The sequence below is a fragment of the Camellia sinensis genome, chromosome 9, assembly GCF_055761805.1.
Source record: "Camellia sinensis isolate YWXY chromosome 9, ASM5576180v1, whole genome shotgun sequence".
Classification (NCBI taxonomy): domain Eukaryota; kingdom Viridiplantae; phylum Streptophyta; class Magnoliopsida; order Ericales; family Theaceae; genus Camellia; species Camellia sinensis.
Window position 1 is genome coordinate 127,038,233 of NC_138969.1, and position 21,864 is coordinate 127,060,096.

General features: G+C 33.1%; 2 long non-coding RNA genes across 2 annotated transcripts; one reads left to right on the top strand and one right to left on the bottom strand.

The window, feature by feature from the left end:
• Window positions 1–6,311: 6,311 nt before the first annotated feature.
• LOC145798755 (uncharacterized) lies at window positions 6,312–17,087 on the top strand. Its single transcript, XR_014340261.1, has 3 exons — window positions 6,312–6,594; window positions 6,891–6,936; window positions 16,909–17,087. It is a non-coding gene; the product is annotated as an uncharacterized LOC145798755 (long non-coding RNA).
• LOC114277727 (uncharacterized) lies at window positions 9,755–12,939 on the bottom strand. Its single transcript, XR_014340262.1, has 2 exons — window positions 12,707–12,939; window positions 9,755–10,280 (listed from the first exon to the last, which is right to left on the bottom strand). It is a non-coding gene; the product is annotated as an uncharacterized LOC114277727 (long non-coding RNA).
• Window positions 17,088–21,864: the final 4,777 nt, after the last annotated feature.

Below are 21,864 nucleotides of genomic sequence, written 5' to 3' on the forward strand. Positions count from 1 at the left end.
AGATATATATCTTGCCTTAGCAAAATTTTGCAACCTGGTATAAGGAGAGGGAGGCTCTCCCTTATAGAGGAGCAAAGGTTCAAGCTTCCTCAAGAAGCTAAAGCAAGGGTGCAAATCCTCCATACACGTGTATGGAGGATACAGTCTGTGCCTTCCAGCTGACACAGCTGGCATCCACACAGAGAGACAAAACTGGAGGGAGCAGGCCGACCAGTTAAGGTGGTCAGCCGACTACTTCCCTTGGTCGGCCGACCGGGGTGAGTGGTCTCCCTCAAGGAAAAGTAATTGGCCAGCCTATTTGATGGTCTCTCAATTGAATGCAAGCTAGTGGTATGGTGGGAGACCAGCAAATGTGGCTCAAAAATCAAGGAGACCAGTTTCCCGACAAGAAAACTGGCTGGCGGAGAGAAAAGGTGGTCTCCCACCCTTGTACCACCTTCCAAACAACGAAAACAAGGCTCATGCCAAAAATGAACCAACACCGATGCAAAACGAGGGTTCGGGGGGCAAAATGCGCGGCCGGGTGCCCCGAAAACAGGTTGTTAAGCACTAAAAGTGGCGTGCGACCACAAAGGTGGTCTCCCGGGCCGCAGTGTCCCTCTAGATAGAGGAAACAAGGCGTGTGCCAAAAACCGTGCCAAACGAAGAATGTTAAGCGGTCTCGGATTGAAGCGCGCAGCCGACGGTTGCGAAAATCGGAAACTGGTCTCCAAACGGAAACAATGGCTTGTGACCACGAAAAGTAGCCTACGGCCACTGAGTGATGGCCTACAAGACCTTTCCCTCCCTCCGGGAAGAGAAAGCAATACCTGGTCCACAAACCGAGGCAAAGCATAAAAGGGTCCCAAGATCTAGTGGTAAGGACCTGAGCCGAAACTCTGAAACCTCAGAACGAGCACAACATGCACAATCACTGAGCGCTCAATCGATGACGTCTGAGTCTTAAGGTCGGTCAAAAATGAGGTGTCTACAACAACTCTTACCTCGATGATACAAAACAATCTTATAGCTAAAGGATAAAGGATACAAAATAACCATCATTTCAATTGCATGAAAATCACCATCACTACACATGCCGAACTTAACCCAAAATGATCACGTATACTTCTCATATTCACAATTTCTAATCCATATGTACGATTAACTATAAAAATTAACATCAATCACTTGCGATGGATCAAGCACTAATTTTCATGAAAATACTCAAATCATAGTCACATCAACCATCTCAAGGCACCTGATCATAATCTCCGTAGAATTACAACATCCTCACATGATCATTTCAAAAATTTCTTTAAAGACATTGGTTTGTTAATACAACTCCCGAGACATCAATTACATCATATCCTTAAACACTTATTGCACTTGGGTACATCAACAATCAACTCTAAGACAATTAGCTCTATCAAACTCAAAAGCATACACCACTTGGCTACATATCCCAAAATGTCATCTCACAAGTCACTATATATATATTTTACTACTAAAAATTCAATCAAAAAGCGCAACCCTAATCAAATTTACACTCATTCCAATCTATCTCAAAATTATTTATCTCGTTTGCCCTTTAGGATTTGCAACATGATTATGACTAAAACAGACTCTCTAAGAAACACATCTCGTACTACACTATAATTTCTATCATGCTAACACTACGTTTATTCCCAAACAAATACAAAATGATTGGTCCAAGGCCTATCACTAACCTCACAAGTAGTTAATTTAGCATGTGAATCAACCCAACCATAACTAACTTCGTCTATCCCAAGGAAATTTAGAACTAGTTTTACGTGTTCCAATGTCAACAATCCAAAGCATATTATCTTAGATTACTTTAATCATCATTAAAGTCACAACCAAACCATACCATTACAATAAGGTTAATCTCTAACTCATTCTACTTCTAAGAAATTTTTTTATTTTATTTATTATTATTTTTTTCATCCAGTCCACTTCTACAAACTTGATATAAAATTGAAAAATAATTAACTCCTCATAACAACAAACCAATCGCTACACAACACAAACTCTACTATTTTAAGGTCACATTTACACCCACAATCATACAAATCGGTTAACCTTCGCTTTAATCCTAATTCCACAACATCTTGACCAATCACCCCGGCCATATTACCTAGCTTACACCTTCTTCCTGGGGAAAAGGTATCCTCATACATGAGAATATCCCGGGCACCTCAAGTGCCTCTATTATGGCCTCTCCCGCTTTATGACATCTTATATAAGAGACAAAATTTAGCTCAGAAGTAGGTACTCCACACTAGTTCTAACACGCTGCATACGGATTAAACATAAACCTACACACGTATCTATATCCCATAAGGCAAATCATATAAGCACATAGTCACATAGAGCACATATGAGTTACCCCTCCAAGATATTGACTCGTTCCACAGACATTCAAAGACTTCCAAATAGAAATAGCATTGATCAGGTGCTTTTCAAAAAGGACCTCAAAGAATTTCATGGATGCAAATTACATCTCAGAAGTTTAACTCTATACCCACATAGTCACATAAATATATTATCTCATGGCACATAAGATATGCAATATTTCTCATTAGCGAAATGAACCCATTGTGGTAAAAACCACTTCCCACCAGCCCCAAGTATTCAAACCCGGTAGCTCTGATACCAAGATGTAACGCCTTGAAAATTGAGCAGGGTATATCTATTTATACAACAAACCCACCTGATAGACAAACACATATATCTAGCTAACTATTCCATACATCCATTTCTATTTAATTCCAAATACCAAATACATGATGTTCACATCCCAATGCCCCAATTCCAATCCCATGCATGCATTTTACAACAAGTATGAAATGGAAGTCAAACAGATAATGAGTGTCCTACAGGCTTACAAATTTATCCAAGAACATTCTTGGTTACACAAAATAGAGTTTCAACTCAACGCAAATACAACATTGGGCTTACATTCAACAAATAACAATAAAACAAAAATGAATCCTCAACTCCGAGTCCTTCCAAGTCAATGCCTTAGCGAAGACATAGCACATGTACCTAAAATGATTTCTCTTATAGGGTGAGCCACATCCTAGTAGAGATATATTACACAACATATGAACCATGACAAGACTAAAGAGGAGTGTTCATGCCATGCTCATGATAAAAGAATTTATCTCGCTTTTTATAAAGCATGCAATGCTGAGATGCAACAACAGATATAAAATCATTTCCATTTTAAACCATATCTGTTACATGAATACAGACTCTGTGAATCTCTAGGTGAGTGTCTATAAGTAGGCTCAAATGCACTACCACTGTCATTTTTACTAGTAAAGTGGAAGGCTCGACACCTAACCGCGCGGTTCTACACCCCCTACCCAGATTCACCAAGTATTCATCTTTTCGCAAACAGGTACATTTCCAAACATTTCTCAAAAGCAGATACATTTCTAATAAAATGAATGTAATGCAATGTTCAATGCAACAAATGAGGAATGTGGTTCAATTTACCTAAGTCTCATGCATTTCTACAACAATCATGGTTATCCTCCACCGATAGGCCAAAACAGATATTTCTAAAATGATATTTAAACAATTAAATTCCAAATTTTTTTTGATAAATACAACCTATTCCACATCTCATCAAATATGAACAACTACACTAGTTCTCATATCACAATCACATCCGGTAACCTCTCAAGGTCAATTTATAACCGTGTCGGTTTTGTTCCAAATATTATATTTCGTTAATGCCCAAGAAAACATCATTTTCTTTCCAAACTCATTCTCCAAGCATTATTCAACTATGACATCCTATTTTGATTAAAAACCCCAAAAGTTAAACGTAATTCCTTTATTTTCTTTAAAATGCTCTTTTGACCACAAATCGTTAAAAATTTCAAAACCAATCGAATCGAAGTCCGTTTTTGTTCAAATTTAAAACATAACATAACCTTACAAACATATTCCAAGTTTACACTTTCGCAATTTGGGCATCAACTTTTTATTTTTCTCAAAATTTCTCTTTTAAGCAAATAAATCACAAATTTTCTAAAAATTCTAATTAAATTATATACAACTCTAAACTCCATATAATCAAGTAAAAGTGCATAAAGAAGTGTAGAAAAAATCACTACCTCAAACTAGAAGGAGAAACAAGCAAAAATTCAAATTTTTGATTTTGTCGAATTTCGATCTCCACCAGTCAAAACATTGCTCTCACCAAGCTCTTCACTTTGATCTTAAGAACTATGGTCTAAAACTTAATAGATTTTATATGATAGAAATAACAAAAAAAAAAAAAAAATTCAGAGAGAGAAAGAGCCAAGAGCCGAGAGAGAGAGAGGGTGTTCGCTGTGCAATTGAAAAGAAGAATGAAAGAAGTAAAGAAGAAGAAAGAAGGGAAAAAAAAGAAATGGGAGAGCAGCACCCACGTGGGCCTACCTCCTTGTTTTAATTAAATAATGTTTTTTTTTCTTTTCAAATCAATACAATTATCTATCTGTACATATATATCTATATATATATCAATTAAAAGTATATTTCAACATTATTAATGATAAAAAGATATAATATTTTCTCACTACAAAATATATTATGTTTGCTTGTAAACATCACAAAATATAATATTTTGCTAACTACGAAATATACGCTCATTTTATTTACTACAAAAATATATAATTTTTCACCATATGATACACACCATAAAATCAACTATTAAATATTTATTATAATCTTATATAATAAATAATAACAACTCCCAAGGTGGTTATTACCAATCACATTTTAAAATGACCAAACAGTTAAACGTGGGTCATTAAACAAACTCAATTTAAATTAAATCTAAGTCATGGGTCTCACCCATAAATCAAATATGGTCCAATTATATACCAAAATAGACCTAACAAATTTATCTCAAATCATGGTCTGAACACCCAAAACTCAATTTTAAATTCTGCTATAAATTAAACTGAACACCAATCAGTCCGTGAATTTTCATAAAATAAATACTCATCATAAAATTCTGAAATTTTTATCCGATGTGCTAGACTCATATGGAAACAACATATAAAAATTTCATAATTTTCTGAGATCGAGAACTATTTTAAAAAAATACAAAACCGAACTGTTTTCGTACAGAATTTACACGGCAATCAAATTTGAAAATTTGCTCAATTAAATTATGCGCCGACTATTTTAAAAAAAAAAAAATTGGGTCATTACAGGTCGCGCCAGCATAGGGTCGCGACCAAACATGAGCTTCAAGTCTGTTGGCTGGAGAGGAAGTGCGTTGCTTGCGGTGTGCCGCGATGGTAAGTCTATATAACTTGTTTGTACATTGAAAATATCACATTTTTAGATCTTGTCTCTTTCTTCTCCCCCTCTCTCGCCATTTTTCATGCACAAAGCTTTTTAAGCTGAGGTTTCATCTATTTCTACCCATTTTCTACTCCTAGTTCCATATACCAAAATGTAGAACTTGCCGAGGGCTTCTATTTAATTTGAGTGGATCATTTTTTCGTTGTCGACGGTCTTTCCGATTTGTCTCCTCTTTGTTTCAAGAGGTAGGGTTTATCTCCTTAACTCAATATGAGTTCGTTAGTATATTTGCGGTATATTTTTTTATAAAGATCATGTTGCTGTTAGATTGATTTTGAAAAATTTGTTTTGAGCGTTGAGGGTATGTTTAAATTAGGAGATTGTTTAACTATGATTTGTTGTTAAAATCTATTTTCAGTATATAAATGTGCATATAGGTTTCTAAAAGTGAAAAAATCCGAATTTGTGAAAAACCCTAAATGATATTGTTTTGGGGAGTTAGATGGATTTTCGAAAAAAAGATTTGATTAGAAGGAAATGATTGTGCGATTTTGGAAATAAAAAGTATTAAATACTCTTTTGGAAATCATGGATTGTTGAGAAAATCACAAGAGTTTTGGTTATGTGATTTTGCGATTTTTGGATTATATATATATTGTTATCTTTTAATTATTATATTATAGATAACTGTTTTGACTATCAATGGATGATACACTACTACAAAAATGCTTAAAGATTACATTTAAGAAAATTAAAACATGACACTTTTAATGAAAGTGTGATTAAAAAAATCAAATTTTTATTTTAATCACACCTAATTTAATTAAGTATAATAATATTTATTTTTTATATTATTTTTTAATTAAATGTGATTATATTTTTTTTAATCACCCTTTCTAATTATATATATTTTCTAAATTTTATTTTCATATATGATATTCCCACATCATAAACATGAAGCATAAATGTCTATAGCCTCCTCTCTCTCTCTCTCTCTCTCTCTCTCTCTCTCTCTCTCTCTCTCTCTCTCTAAACCCTAATCTCTCTCAACCGATCGAATCAACAATGATTCATCTCAGTGATTTCGATTCACCTCAAAGAGGGGGTGAGAGATTCATCTCAGAGCAATTTTGATTTTGATTTCGAAATTCTCTCTCGATTTCGAAGTTCTGTCTCTCAAAGGAAATGAAGATACAAAATAAGAAAGATAGGGTTTTCTCAAGAGAGGTCGAGATTGAGGATTTGCAGAAAACTAGATCCAAAGGTTTTTGTCCCTTCTCATTGGTACATCCTACTTTACGATTATTCTCTTTCTCTCTTATTCTTCTCTCTATTTTGTTCAATGTTTCTTTTCTTGTGTTTTGATACAGTCGTGTTTATAATGAGTTTCTACAAAGGATTTCTCGGTTTTTTATTTTTTATTTTTGGCTGAAGGGTTTAGTTTGTTGCTAATATGTACCCTGTTTTTGGAGCTATATATTATATTTTCAATTATCTTTCCCCTTCCACACCCCCCCTTTTCTAAGGCTGCAATTAAGTGCATGATACTAATAATTTTCAAAAATCATTTTCATTTGCAGGTCTAGAAGGTTCGAATTTGGACCACAACGGAAAAGAAGAACAACAGTTAGTCTATGAAAGTTTTTTTTTTTTTTGGTGTAATTTTTAAGCTTTATATATCTCTATCTCTAGGTTTATATATATATATATATATATGTATATCTGTTCTAAGCTCGCTCTCTCTCTCTCTCTCTCTCTCTATATATATATATATATATATATATATCTTTAGGTTTATAGCCAACTACCATTTCCATAACTTTTTTTTTTTTATAAGTACTGAAATGAGGATTTCACCAGTCCTGCTACAGACCCCCAGTGCCTTGCGACCCCCAGTGACCCCCAGTGACATGGCAGTTGATGTGTAAACACAGCTGGAAAATTTAAAAAAAAAAAAAAAAAAAATCTGAAAAAAGCGGGAACTCGTCTGTCCTCACCTCTCACCGCCATCCTCCTCCTCCACCGACGACGGCCATAGCTTGCTGGAATTTCTGCAATCTTCGTCTCTCTCATCAATCTGGTAATATCTCCGTAGCTCGCTCTCATCTATCCTCAATCTTTGTACCTCTCATCAAACTGAGTTTCAAACTGAATGGGTTTAAGGTTCCTAAATGGGTTTAAGGTTCCTCTCATCAAACAAAGATTGAGAGGAAGATTGAGAGGAACTTACAAGGGCACAGAACTATACATTTACGGTTCCTCTCAGGAAATGGTTTAAGGTTCCTCCTCAGAAAATGGGTTGAAGGTTTCTCTCAATCTTCGTACCTCTCATCAAACAAAGTTTTCACCCATTTTCTCATTAAAGGAAAATTTATAGTTCTGTGCCCCTGTAGGTAGTAAACTGAATGAAGATAATTAATTGTTGCTGTTCACAATTTTCAGGAAGTACTTTCAGTTGAAACAAACAGGGGAAAACAAGTGTTGGGTGTAAACAGGGGAAAACAAGTGTTGGTTTTTTTTGGCCTCTAGGGTAGATACGTTGATTGCTAGAGTTGTAGCCACTGCTTGAATTGCAAGGTTTCTTTGGTTGAGGTAGTTTGATAACATTGCATTTTTTTTTTTTTTTTTTGGTTTGCATAAAATAGAAAATAAATTTTATTTAAAAAAAAAAGAAAAAAAACACTTGAGTGTACACAAATATTTTGAAAAAAAAACTAAAAAAATGCTCAGTGAATTGCTAGAGGTACTGATTGCTAGTAGAGGGTGGTCAAATGTGGTGACTGGAAGTGGGAGTGGCCAGAGCAATCGCCTAATGGTGGTGACTAGAGAGTGAAAATTTGTTTTGGAAATAAAAGAAAACATTTTTTTTTTTATAATCAATTCCACTTTTATGGAAACAAAATCAATAAATCAAATAAGTTTTTGTTTCTAATTTAAAAATAAAATAAAATAAATATGAAAACCAAAACAGAATTCGAAGTACTAAAAGCAATTTACCAATATGTTATCACTAATGCTTTAGCAGGAATCATTATTGAAAACACTTCCAGTGTTTTTATGAAAAAATAAATGAAATAAATGTAGTTAGAGCATGACAAGTGCCTTGATTCTCAATGAACAAGAGCTGGAATCAGCTTTGACATGATCAGAGTGTGAAATTCCTAGGAGAGTGGAATCCTTCAAATATGCACTTTGTTTTCTCTGTGCTGTAAGTTAATTGTTCTAATAGCTGTATTTGTTTAATTGTTGTTTCAGTACGTAAAGTGGAAGAATGGAGGTTGATTCAAATGTTGGTGAGAATCCTTTAACACATGAGGGCGAAGATGTTGAAGAACCTAAAAAGGGTATGTGTTTTAGCTCAAGGGAAGAGGTGTACACATTTTATGGCAAATATGCTAAGCATGTTGGATTTTCTATAGCTCATAGAGCACAACATTTTGGAGATGATGGGCAATTGCTAAACTTTGCAATTGAATGTTCTCGAGCGGGGCAGAGAAAAAAGAAATCAGAAGTCAACCCTCTGAAGCCATGTTTGTCCACAAAGATTGGTTGCACAGCAAGGGTACGAGGTAGTGTACAAAAGGATGGGAGATATAAACTAACCACAGTTAACCTTGAGCATAATCATGATTTGATTCCCACCGACTCACGTCATTTTGCAATGAATAAGAAAATTCTTACTCCTGTGAAGAGAAGATTAGAAATTAATGATGAAGCAGGGATTGGGGTGTCTAGGAACTTTCATTCAATGGTTGTTGAAGCGGGGGGATACGAGTCATTGACTTCATGTACTTTTACAAAGTGTATTATTCTAACATGTATTTTTTGCAATGAATTGTCACAGGTGGCCCATGGTATTGGAGGCACGTCTCTTACTCCATCGGACTTCATAAGTGGCACACAGGGAAGTTTGATGAGTGCTCCAACTCAGATTTGTGGTTCTGCATCTCCAACCCCATCAGCTTCTCATGCATGCACACCAGGAAGCTTGGATATTACAGACTTGTTTGACTAGTTTCTATGTATTCGAACTGTTTGTTTTTGAGGTTGGAAAGTATGTAGTCTATTAATCTGAGTTTCAAACTTTGTTTTTGAGATTGTAGTTTATGTTACATGTGGATTTGTAAAACATGTGGTGTACTAATTAGTAATGAAGTTATGTGATTATTATTATTTGTTATGCAATGAAGATGTTCCAATATTTAGTAATGAACAATGTTTATTTAGCAGTTCTTTGTATTGAACAATGTTTATTGAATAGTTTTCATGTATTCAACCATGTGTATTCAAGAGTTTTCCTGTGATGAACAATGTATATTAAATAGTTTCGCTATATTTAATCATGTATATTCAATGGTTTACCTGTATTCAACAATAGTTACCTTGCATTCAACAGTTTCCTGTATTTAACAAAGTCGATTCAATGAGTATTGAAGAAAGTATATAAGTTTGAACAAGTCATTTTTCATTCCATTCACCACAAAAGAGGTACAATAATTAGGTTTCAATACACAACAAAACATAACTTCCTCGAAAACATCACAAAAGTATTCAGTCTACTTGAACTTGTACATTGACATCTACTTCTATTACATATTCATAAGTTTAAAGAGACCAATTACAAACAACACGGACAATATACATATCAACTTTTACATCTTTGCGTTCTGAATTCGAAGTTGTTCCGTCATCTCTATTTGTTGTTCGGTCATAGCTCGAAGTTGTTTGGTCATAACTTGTTCACCGACAATTGGCACTTCGTCTCTTGGAATTTGATGACCTCTATATTCTGGATTCGTAGGTAAACACCATCCGATAAAACCACAATTATTACAGGAGTAGAATAACTTGTTTTTGTTTCGATCGGTTTGTGATATTAAAATGGTGGCCTTTTTATTGCATGTACGACAATTTATGTTGACGTATGTTAACCAATCTGAGCTATTGCCACTTACACTTGAACTTGACATCTGCAAAAACCGACAAATATTAACATGACAGCACTTGCATATATTCATTATGAAGCACATTAAAAATACAAGTTTCTCAGTCTACAAAAAAGCTGTTATAAGCTTTATGACAGCCCTTGGAGGTGATTCTGTAAATCAGCTTATTTACCCTCCAAAAAAGCTGTTATAAGTTGTAGTTGGTGTCATAAAGCTGTAACAAACAGTTAGATTCTGTAACAAAGCTGTTATTTTTGAACTTCATTCAATCATTGGATGCTACTAGCACTCATTCAGATAGAAGTGTTATTTCTCAGTCTACATTGACCAACTGTCATGACACTAGCCCCTCAAGCAGTGACTTAGTTGAGGATGGGGATTTCAGCCATTTTTTAGACAGGGTGTTCATAAAAATGATCAAGTAAAACCTGTAAAACCTGTTTCATAAAAAATCTGGACAGGTTTTAAGTAAAATCTGGACCTGTAAAACCTGTTTCATAAAAAATATGGACAAGTTTCAAGTAAAATCTGGACCTGTGAAACCTGTTTCATAAAAAATCTGGACAAGGGACAGGGACAGGGTGTTCATAAAAAATCTGGACAGGTTTGAAGACTAAATTATGTTTCATAAACCTGTTTCATAAACATTAGTCTTCAAACCTGTTCATAATTTCATAAACCTGTCTATCCAAGATTATGAAAACCAAGATTATGTTTCATAATCTTGGATCCATCCTGTTATGTTTCATAGATACAGGTTTATGAAATTCTGAACAGGTTTATGAAATTATGAACAAGTGTCCAAGATTGGGATAGACAAGTTTATGAAATTATGTCTATCCTGTCATAATCTTGGATAGACAGGTTTCCAAGATTATGTTTCATAGATACAGGTTATTGGGATTGAATAAGCTGAACTAATTCTGAAATTATGTCTATGTTTATGTTCCAAAATTATGTCTATGTTTCATAGTCCTGTCATAATCCTGTCATAATCTTGGATAGACAGGTTTCCAAGGTTATGTTTCATAGATACAGGTTTCATACATTATGAACAGGTTTCATAAATTATGAACAAGCTTATTCCAAAATCAAGTTCAGCTTATTGGGATTTATTCCAAATTATGAACAGGCTTTTAGTAATAAGTTCAGCTTATAAATCCCATACATTAGTAATAAGTTCAACTTACTAAAACAGCTTTTGATTTATTCTAAAAATGCATTAGTAATAAATTCTGAATAAGCTGAACTAATTCTGAACATGATTTATTAAGCTTATTGGGATCTATAAATCCCAATTATCTAAACCACTTATTATTAATGTATTTTGTAATCCAAATTCAGCTTATGAACAGGTAACCTGCGTAAATCACAGATATAAATCATTGTCATAAAGCTGGTTTATAAATCACAGTTCGGTCATTTTGAGAACTTGGATTTGAAGGCACACTATGGGTTGCATTTAACTTTCTATTTGATTTGGGTGTATTGGAAACTAGAAGAAGAGATGGGTTTTCATTGTCATGGGAGGCAGTAGTTTCCTATATAGGAGTTCTACTACTTATCACTTGTTTCCATAAATCATTTCAAATTACTGGTGGAACATTAGTTGAGAAAGAGAGTTCTACTACTTGAGAAAGGGAGTTCTATCTGCTTTCATTTTTTTACAACAGTCATTTCAAAATTCACAAGACTAGAAAAACTTGTTATGAAGTAAATTCTTCAACAAATAATTATTACATCAAACACATATAAGCAAATCCCAAAATAGAAATTCACATATAAGCACATATAAGCACATACAAGCAATTCCCAAAATGGACTGAAATGGACTGAAAATCATTATGAATGGGACACATTGTATATAATTAGACTAAAAATCATTATGAAAATTGGACTGAAAATCATTATGAAACATTGTATATAATTAGAGTCACTTGCTTACTACTACTTAGAGGAAAAAACAGGAACAAACAGGAACCATTGAAGAATTTTGCAGGAACCATTCTTCAATTGGATAAGAAGGAAAATCACTTGCTTACTACTTAGAGGCTGGCAAAGTTTATTTTTTGCAGCCCCAAAAATTGGATAAGAAGCTTTTTCAGGTCTTCAGAATGTAAACATTTCATTGAGGCATTTCATCGAGCAGGTTTATTGCAAGCTAAAACTGCAAATGAAAAGGTCAAATTCAAAAGGCCACAATTCCCAAATCAAAAGGCTAAATTCAACTCCCAAATCAAAATGCCAAACTTTAATCTTTCAATTCGTTTATCAGATTGTCAAAAACAGTAAATCCAAACATTCAACCCAATTATACACAGATATAAATGCAGATACATATATATATACAGATAGATGTATATATATATATATATATTTATCGGATGATAGGGATGAGAGGGAAAGAGAAACAAAGAGAGTGGGGGGCTTCGGAGTGAAGGGAAATTTACCTCTTAATCGTCGGATGACAGGGAAAGAGAGACAGAGAGAGTCGTGAATCCGGCGTCGGAGTGAAGGGAAGGAGTTGTCGCCGGCGTCGGGAGTGAAGGGAACTACCTGCTAGTCCAGCTGTCTCAACCATCAAGAAGGAACGAAGAGAGAGATAAGTGTTTTGAGGGGAGATTATTTTCAAATGTGAGACCGTTGATAATCACGTGAACATCACGTGAGTTTGCCACGTAACTGGGGGTCACTGGGGGTCGGAACAAATTGGGGGTCGGAAGCATTTTTGTTCATGTTACCGGGGAAGCATATATTTGTTGTGAGCTTTTACACTGGATTTCTAACTCCAGCGAAATACATTGGGTTCGTTTGGTTTGTATTTCTGAAAAAAATTTGGGAAATTTTCTCTACAAATAAGTTTTTAAAAGTAATCAAACCAAACAAATTTTCTCAAAAAAAATTCTCAAAACTTATAAACCAAACAAGTTTTCCAAACAAATCTCTCTCTCACACACACACATCAAATCAATCACTTTTTCCAAAACTCTCTCTCAAAATAATTTTCCAAAACATCTTTTGAAAAAAACCAAACTAAACAACTTTTCGTATTTTTTATTTCTAAAACACATCTCTCAAACACAAACCAAACATACCCATTGTTTCTATTTTGGGTTTATGGTTTAGCTTGCCGATTGAATATGTGTTGTATTACTAAATTTTCTTCATTAAAAAATTATACTAATATTTGATTTTCCTTTGTGCTAAACATTAAGCTTTTGATATCTGTTCTATTTTCTTTCTTTTCTTGCTAGCTAAACTTTTAGGTAGTGTTTGGCTTATTGGAATGAAATGATCATTCTATCATAATATACATTCCCATATTTGGTTGACTACCAAAAAATAATAATAAAATACATTGTAATGAGAATCATCAACATTCCATTGTAGAGCTTTAGGAATGATCATTCCATTCCATCTCATTCTAGGGGTGTGCGCGGGTCGATTGCGGCCACTGAATCTCCAATCCGCCATCCATCCGTCAGATTGACAGATTGGAAAAAATCAATCCGCATCCATCCCCCAATCCGGCGGATGTGGATTGAGCAGATTGGCGGTTTGGCGGATGGATGCGAATCGGTTTGGCGGTTTAAAATTTTATAAATTTTCAACATAATTCAACTTGTACACTTCCTCAAAAAAAAAAAAAAAAAAAAGTATTACAGTCAATGACTTAAAAACTATTACAATCACTGTATGTCTCATAAAAAATAAGAAAGTTTGAAACTTTAGAATATCACAATCACTGCATGGTTCATCTACATATTACAATCACAGCATGATTCATCCACATACAGTATTACAATATGTGATTTTTAAACTATAATAACAATTCAAACCACCAAAACCATGAATAAGGCAGTAGTAGAGATTGTTTGTCTCTATATTGTTACATCTATATATGCTTTTGAAAACAAAAACGAACCAGCATATGTCATATTTTCTATTTATTATTTTTAGAGTTAAATTTAAAAACCAAAAAATATAGATAAATAATATATTTATTTTTTTCAATTCAAAAAATATATTCAAGTTGAAAACTTTTTTTCAGCAGAATATGTAAACTCTTTTTCAATTAAAAATACAAACAAAATATTTAAACAAATTGAAAACATAAAATTTTATAAATTATTAGGGGTGCTTGTGGTTTGGCAGTTCGGTTGCGGCCAAAGGAATCTCAAATCTGCCATCTGTTCGCTAAATTGGCGGATTGGAGAAAATCAATCCGCAACCGTCCACTTGTCATCACGCATCCGTCCAAAATGTGGCAAATCGGTTCGGTTCGATTCGGTCAGTTTTGGCGGATCGATATATCCGCTGCTCGCCTCTATCTCATTCTAATGAACCAGATAGAACATTAAATTCAATATATTTGGAGCTGCTTTGATAATTGATTTTCATAGTGCACAATGTAGTTAAAGGGAATTCTAATGCATTATTAGGAGGAACAATCCCCGATGAGATGGAGGAATTGGTAAATTATGCTTCCAGATTTAATTTATTTTTTTTAAAATGGTTTCTTGATAGAGTTCTTTTCAAGATGAGTCTTTTTATTATTATTATTATTATTATTATTATTATTATTATTATTATTATTATTATTTATTTTTTTTAAACTTTGGTGATAATTACACTGTTTTTGGCTTCCACTTCTTCTTCTAATTTTATTTGTGTGAGATTTTTTTTTCTTTTTTTAAGTTAATCAGTTATATTTTTTTGCAAGCATTGATGCATTTAGATGTGTGGTGGGGAAGAATGCTAATATTTATTATTGTATGCACATATTTTTTTTCATACCTTTTCAGTTTTGACGTTGCATTTTTTTTCTTAATAAATTAAATTCATTTTCTATGCCACAATTTTTTCATGTGTTAATCAATTAGTTTTATGATATGTTCTTTCTAGATTTTGCTCAATTTTAATAAGATAAAATTTAGAACTCAATTTCTTCTCTTTTTCTACCTAGGCTTCTTGAGTTTGTTTTTTCATTATTATGGTTGGTGGTTCTGTTTTTTATTGAAAAAATCAATTCATTTGTTCAAAATATGACTTCATAGATTACAATTAGAAAAAATCAAATTTCATAACCTCATTGAAGTTTTGCAAATACACACCATGGATTTTTTTTTATTTTTAATTCTTGCTTATATACTTTTGTTCTATTTGTTCTATAACCTTAAAGTTCCCATTGTGAGCTGGTCCAATATTTCGTTCTATTCGTCATGATTTAATTTCTTAGGGTTGATCTATTAATGCTTTGTGATTTCTATCTATAAATCCTCTCTTGTATAGTTGTTGTGTTTGCTTTCCTCTTTTAACTTTAGTTTTGTGGAATTTCTAATCTAACACTATGATTCAGCCTTGCATTCTTTGGCTTCAATGCGACTTTTGAAGGCAAAATCTCTGTTTCTCTATCGATTCTTCAGTTATTTGGATATAATCGTTCTTGTATTGTGGTCTTGTAGGCAGGATCTGCCTCTTCTTTGATGATGAATTTACCATAAATGGGTTTGATTTAGTTTGGTTTTACATTAATTTTTTTTTATTGCCCTTTGTCTGTTTTCTTACAGCACAGCTGTTGTTACCTTTGATGGTATGAACAAGTGCTCCTCAATCGATTCTCAAATAATTTTATTTTTATTTATGTTTTCAATCTCTTACTCAATACATTGATATTTACATTGTCTTATTTTGAAAGTCTGTTTTTGATTGCTTTTGTTGATTGTATAAAGTTAAGAAGCAAACTTTAGGTGATCATCTTGTGCTAGCATTTTCTCTAAATTGGTATAAGATAATAAGAATGTGTTAGTTGTCATCATCTGGTATCTTGTTAAAGCTCACACCTTTAGTAAATGCTACTGTAAAAAAATAGAAGATAAATTATAAAAGATTCAATTTTTGGAATGGGATTTGATATTTTCACCTATTTTGGTTCTAATTATTAGCTGCATGTATATGAAGTTGTTCATTTGTGGTATCTGATTTGTGTCAAATATTTGGATGTGAATTAATGGGCTAGAAAGCATTAGGGGAAACCCAATAACATGATATGTTAAATCCAATTGAGGTAGTTTGATTGCAGTGCTCATTCTGTTTTTTTGCAATTAGTGGATGCAGAACATATTCCTTGTGAAACAGTATCTATACACATTCCCCACAACTAGACAGCATCTATTTCAAGGCAAGAAGGAACACCACCTCACAAATTCACATACAGTTTATTTAAGACAAAAAAATGCACAAATTATGAGATCATAATATCTCACAAATAGGAACTCTGAACCCAATTAAAATGAATAAGCATCAATTGCAAATCAAATAACAAATTATGATAAAATATTTTTTCCTTTCATTTTTTGGTTGCGTTTGTTTCTTGGTTTTGGTTTACAAAAAACATGTAATGTTTGCCTAAATTTAGTCAATATATTGAAATAGCAACAAAGTTTTATCTCTATTATTGCTATTTTTTAGCTTTATACTAGTAGCAGTCAAAGTGGTTCTTCCCTTTTTGTTGACGCTGGAGATCAAGAGTCAGTGTGATGAGAAAATGTCTGACTTTATCTTTTCTATGACTAAAACAGTCTTTACAAATAATAAGTTTATTCATATGCTTCTAGCGGTCTCTGAATTAATTTGTGTTTTCATTTTTCAGGTCATAAATTGTTTGGAGAGATGCAAAATATAGTCAAAGAATTCAAGAACTTTGTGCTTCAAGTTTTTTTCTTTTTTAATATATGTAATCACAGTTAAAAAACTTTTTATTAATTCCTTTGTACATACTTTTCAACATTCAACTTTCATTTATGAAATATATGACGTTATTTTATTCAATATGTGGTTGTGATTCAAAGGATAGTATATAGTGTGTTTTACATTCTTCAAATGCGCGTACAAAAATAATATTGATTATTCTTCAAATATGTCGAACCTTGTTTTTATCACACGCATTAACTATGATGAGAAATGCATATAACGTGTGATTTTATCTCACTATTAATCATAGGTTTTATTAGATATTAATCACACTTAAAATATGTGATCTAAATGTTTACTATCACAGGTTTTATTAATTATTAATCACACTTAAAAAATGTGATCTAAATGTTATGAATCACACTTAAAAGATATGATCTAAATATTTATTATCACACGCAAAACGTGTGATGGAATCATCTTTTAATGACATTCAAAACATGTGATTAAAAATGGATTTTTTTTTTATCAAACTCCCAAATATCGCACTTTGACAAAACTTAAAACGTGTGATTAAATAATATACATCACACATAAAAAGTGTGATCTATTTATAATTTTGTAGTAGTGATAGCATTGTCGTGTGTTAGAAATTGCATAATCTTATAATTTTGTAGTAGTGATAGCATTGTCGTGTGTTAGAAATTGCATGTAGATTATGCAGACTAGAATATTTGTGAAATCATACATATCATGATGCATGTCATGGGTTTTGGAACTCAAAAACTGTAAGTTTTGGAAATTTTCTTTTTTGAATTTTCATATTATGTTTTGAAAACATTTTGTATTTTTTGAAAATGTTATTTTTGAAACACATTTATTGTGTAATTGAAAATGGTGAATAAAGTGGTAAAGTTGTAAGGGGTATTAGAGCAGAATTAAGTTGGCCTATGTGTGTGTCCATGGTGAAAGACCTAAAACCTATTCAGTAGGTGCTGATTCCATCCGGATAATCCCAGTAAAATAGCCTAGTGACTTGTATAATTACTATTATGAATACTAGCCCTGGAGATTTATCCATTTTCTTTATTATCTTTTAGATTTGAAAGAAAAGATGTTTTGAAAACTGTTTAGCAATGTATTCGCTGTTGTTCAACGATATATTCGTCTTTGGTTTAGCGATGTATTTGCTGGTTAGTATTGTGATATATCGAACTTGTTTTGGAAATGGATGTTATCAAACAAATGTTTTGACTTCAAAAAACATTTTGAATAAACAAAAAAGGGTTTTAGTGATTAGAAAGAAATGATTTTGGTGTTCAGAATCAGAGGGATTTTGAAAACACATTTGGGCATATTGTATATATGTACTGCATCATGATCATTTGTGCTAGTGGTGCATATTTAGTTTTTAAAATATTCTCTACTGGCTTTATTCTCACCTTATGTAGCTGAAAATGTTTTTCAAGTATAGGTGTTGTTTGTGGATATGGATATTAGCTGCTGGGTATATGTTGGAGCTGAGTATGAGTGCTTCCCTATCTATAGGCCTTGGGTCATTTCTATTTATTTGATAGGCCAAGTGTCATTTGTGTAAGGGTTATACCCTTGTTTATGATGTAAGCCTTTGAACATTTCAATTTTGTATATAATATCCTTGTATGTTTTCATTAAAGATCATCGATTCTACTTAGATGTGAATGTAGGGTGTATCAAATTGGATAAACACATGTATTGTGTGACTTTATTATATCCTTATGCATTAGAGTTGTTACTTTTCTTTATATTATTATTGTCTAGTGTTGGGTTTATTCACGTGGGCCAGACCTTGTAAATCTAGGATGTGATAGGAAGTCAGGATCCTTGTTAGCTACAATTAAAGTGAGACCTTTGTTGGTGGATCGCATTCGAGAAGCCCAAGAGAAAGACTCGATTTTGGAGAAGACTCGAGCTCGAGTAAGAGATGGTGCGCTGTCAAACTTTATTATTAAAGATGATGGTGTGTTGATGTTTAAAAATCAATTGTGTCCCTAATGAGCACAAGATCAAAAGGGACATATTAGGAGGCCCATAATTCACTTTATGCAATGCATATGGGGAGTGCAAAGATGTATCAAAATTTAAAAGAAAGTTATTGGTAGTCAACTATGAAAAGAGAGAGATAGCAAAATTCGTGTCAAGGTGTTTGGTATGTGAGTAGGTTAAAATAGAGCATCAATGCCTAGCCGATTTACTTCAACCTATTTATACTTGAATGGAAATAAGAGCATATCACCATGAATTTTGTTTCAGGATTGCCTCGCACACAAAAGGGGCATGACTCTATTTGGTTGTTGTAGATAGGGAAAATCTAAAAATATTACAATATACACGGAAATTTCAAAATAAATTATAGAAACATGAAATATATATATATATATATAATCACAAAAATATTGTCTCATCTTTTCTTGCTTTTTCTTTCTTCATTCTCGTCGAAACCCTAGTCGTCTTTGCCAGTGCTTCCTCACCTCTCTGCTACTTGCAACCTTTCTTTCACTCCTACAATCGCAACGCCTCATCTACCATACCCAACATCATTGCCACTCACTTTTTTCCCCATGCCCTAACTTATGCAACCCAATCACGCCACCCCTCCTCACTCTGATGCCTCATCACTTCCCTCGCAACCCTATTTACTCTCCATATGATAGCAACTATGAATCGGCCCTCCCTCTTATCCTATTTTTCTCTGGATCAGATAGGCAACATCCCTCGCATCTCTCTCTCTCTCTCTCACTCACTCGCTTCCTATCTCTTTCTTTCATGCTTTGTGGTTGTTTAACAATTGAAAAGAATGTTTCAGTGATAGAGAAGGAGATGCATTGAGGGTTTTTTTCAATCTAGTTTCACGATTGGTCTTCATGAACTAGTTTTATGATCAGGAAAGAGGGTTTTTCAATTTGTGGTAGAAGAGTAGAAATGGACAAGGAATGATGGAGAAAACGTGAAAAGGGGTTTTGATGGTGAAGAGATGGTTAGAGGGCCGGAAGACAAAGAGGGTAGGAGGGGCAGTATGTGGTGGACAAGATGGGAAAAGGGTTGTTGAAGGGCCTGGGTTGGCCAGCGGTGTACAAGGAGGGTGAGAGAGGGCTAGGGGTAGCGCCAGAAGGTGTAGGTGTTGGAGTTGTAGAGGAAAGGGGAGCAGAAAGAGGAGAGAGAAAGAAAGAGAGAAGCGAAGAAGAAATGGTATATTTATCTTTTAAATTAAAAATTCTATCAATGTCCAATTTATTTTGTACAATTCATTTCTATTGTAATTAAAAACATAAAAAAGAAAAAGCCTATTGAATTGCAATAATTTTTTTTTTTTTTTTCATCAACCCATTTTACTGTAATTTTTCCTTATAATGGAAAGACCAGAACAACAAAACACCACATAACGTGCAAATAATCAAGAAATTACAACATCGTCGTCCTCTTTGTCCAACCCTATCCGCCGAGTTTGTAACACCATTATCGTCAGTAGGTCTCAACTCACTCCACTTCTCCATGAATCTGTCATCCACAGTTCCTGTTACATTTTTTGCAGTCTCACCACAAATTTCACATTGTCTGCACACATGGTAAGAGTATAAATAATATTAACAGCTCTTGTGATTTTAAAAAAAAAAAATTACAATTAACTCTACAGTTTTGGTATAATTACACCAACCTTCTTTCAATAAGATTATAGAGGCCGAACTTAATACAAATAGTATGAAAACACAATTATAAATAGGAAGAAATATTCATGCAACTGTAAAAGAGATGACAAAAGTATGAAAAGACTTAAGTGTTATATGAGCTAAAACTTTGAGAGATGTCAGTATAATTATGTCAAAAGTATAAGGTCAACTTTTTTTTCTTTTTTTTTTTTTTTTTTGGAGGGGGGGGAGTGAATTAGGTCAACTATATTTTCTTTAAACCTTTGGAGAGGTAACCAATAAATAAATCACTAACTTGTTAACCTACAAAGTTATTCCAGTAGGGTGGGAATTGTGCTGTGTCATATCGTTTTTGTGTCGTCTCGTGTCATATCGAGTTCGTATTCAAAACAAGCCAACACTAGCATGGCCTATTTTATTAAACGTGTCAATTATCTTAACGCTGACATGATCTACTTGTGATTGTGTTAATCCTAACACGACATGCTTAAAACAATTGGCAAAAGTTCATATTTCATATTATAAGCAGATTGTACTGCACTTAAAATAAAATAAAACAAAAACTTGTTTCACATCATATGCATAAGAATAACTTGTTTAAACATTGAAGCACAATGATAATATATGTACCAATATCTATGAAAATAATTAAAAATATTCATCACTAATTCATTACATATCCAATCTAAACTATTGTCACTCATTAATATTTAAATATTCAATAAATTTTTAAAAGCAAAATGAGTTTTCGTCCAATACCAAACTAATAATAATAATAATAATAATAATAATAATAATAATAATAATAATAATTTTGTACCTATGCCACATCCAAAAATATTATTGTGATTCTTTCACATCGACTTGTGCCACAAAAACACTCCTGTCACACATTCGAAAACTCTCATGTCTATCAATTTTGACTTCTTCTAATTTGTCATTAATTTAGGGTTGCACTTCATTAGGTATATATATTATATATAGATTGAAATTTAAATCTAAAGGATAATAAATTACTCAAGATTTTATGATTACTAAATTCATGTTGTATTCAGGTTGCATGTGAGTCAATAGTAGATTCATGTCAACGTGTTGATACGAATATTTACACTGGTCCAACATGTTCATTTTAGATTTCGCGTGTTCTTCCCAAACACAACAAATTATATCGAATCCTATCATATTCGGGTTCAAGTCAAAAAATGATTAATTCTAATTATCTAATTACC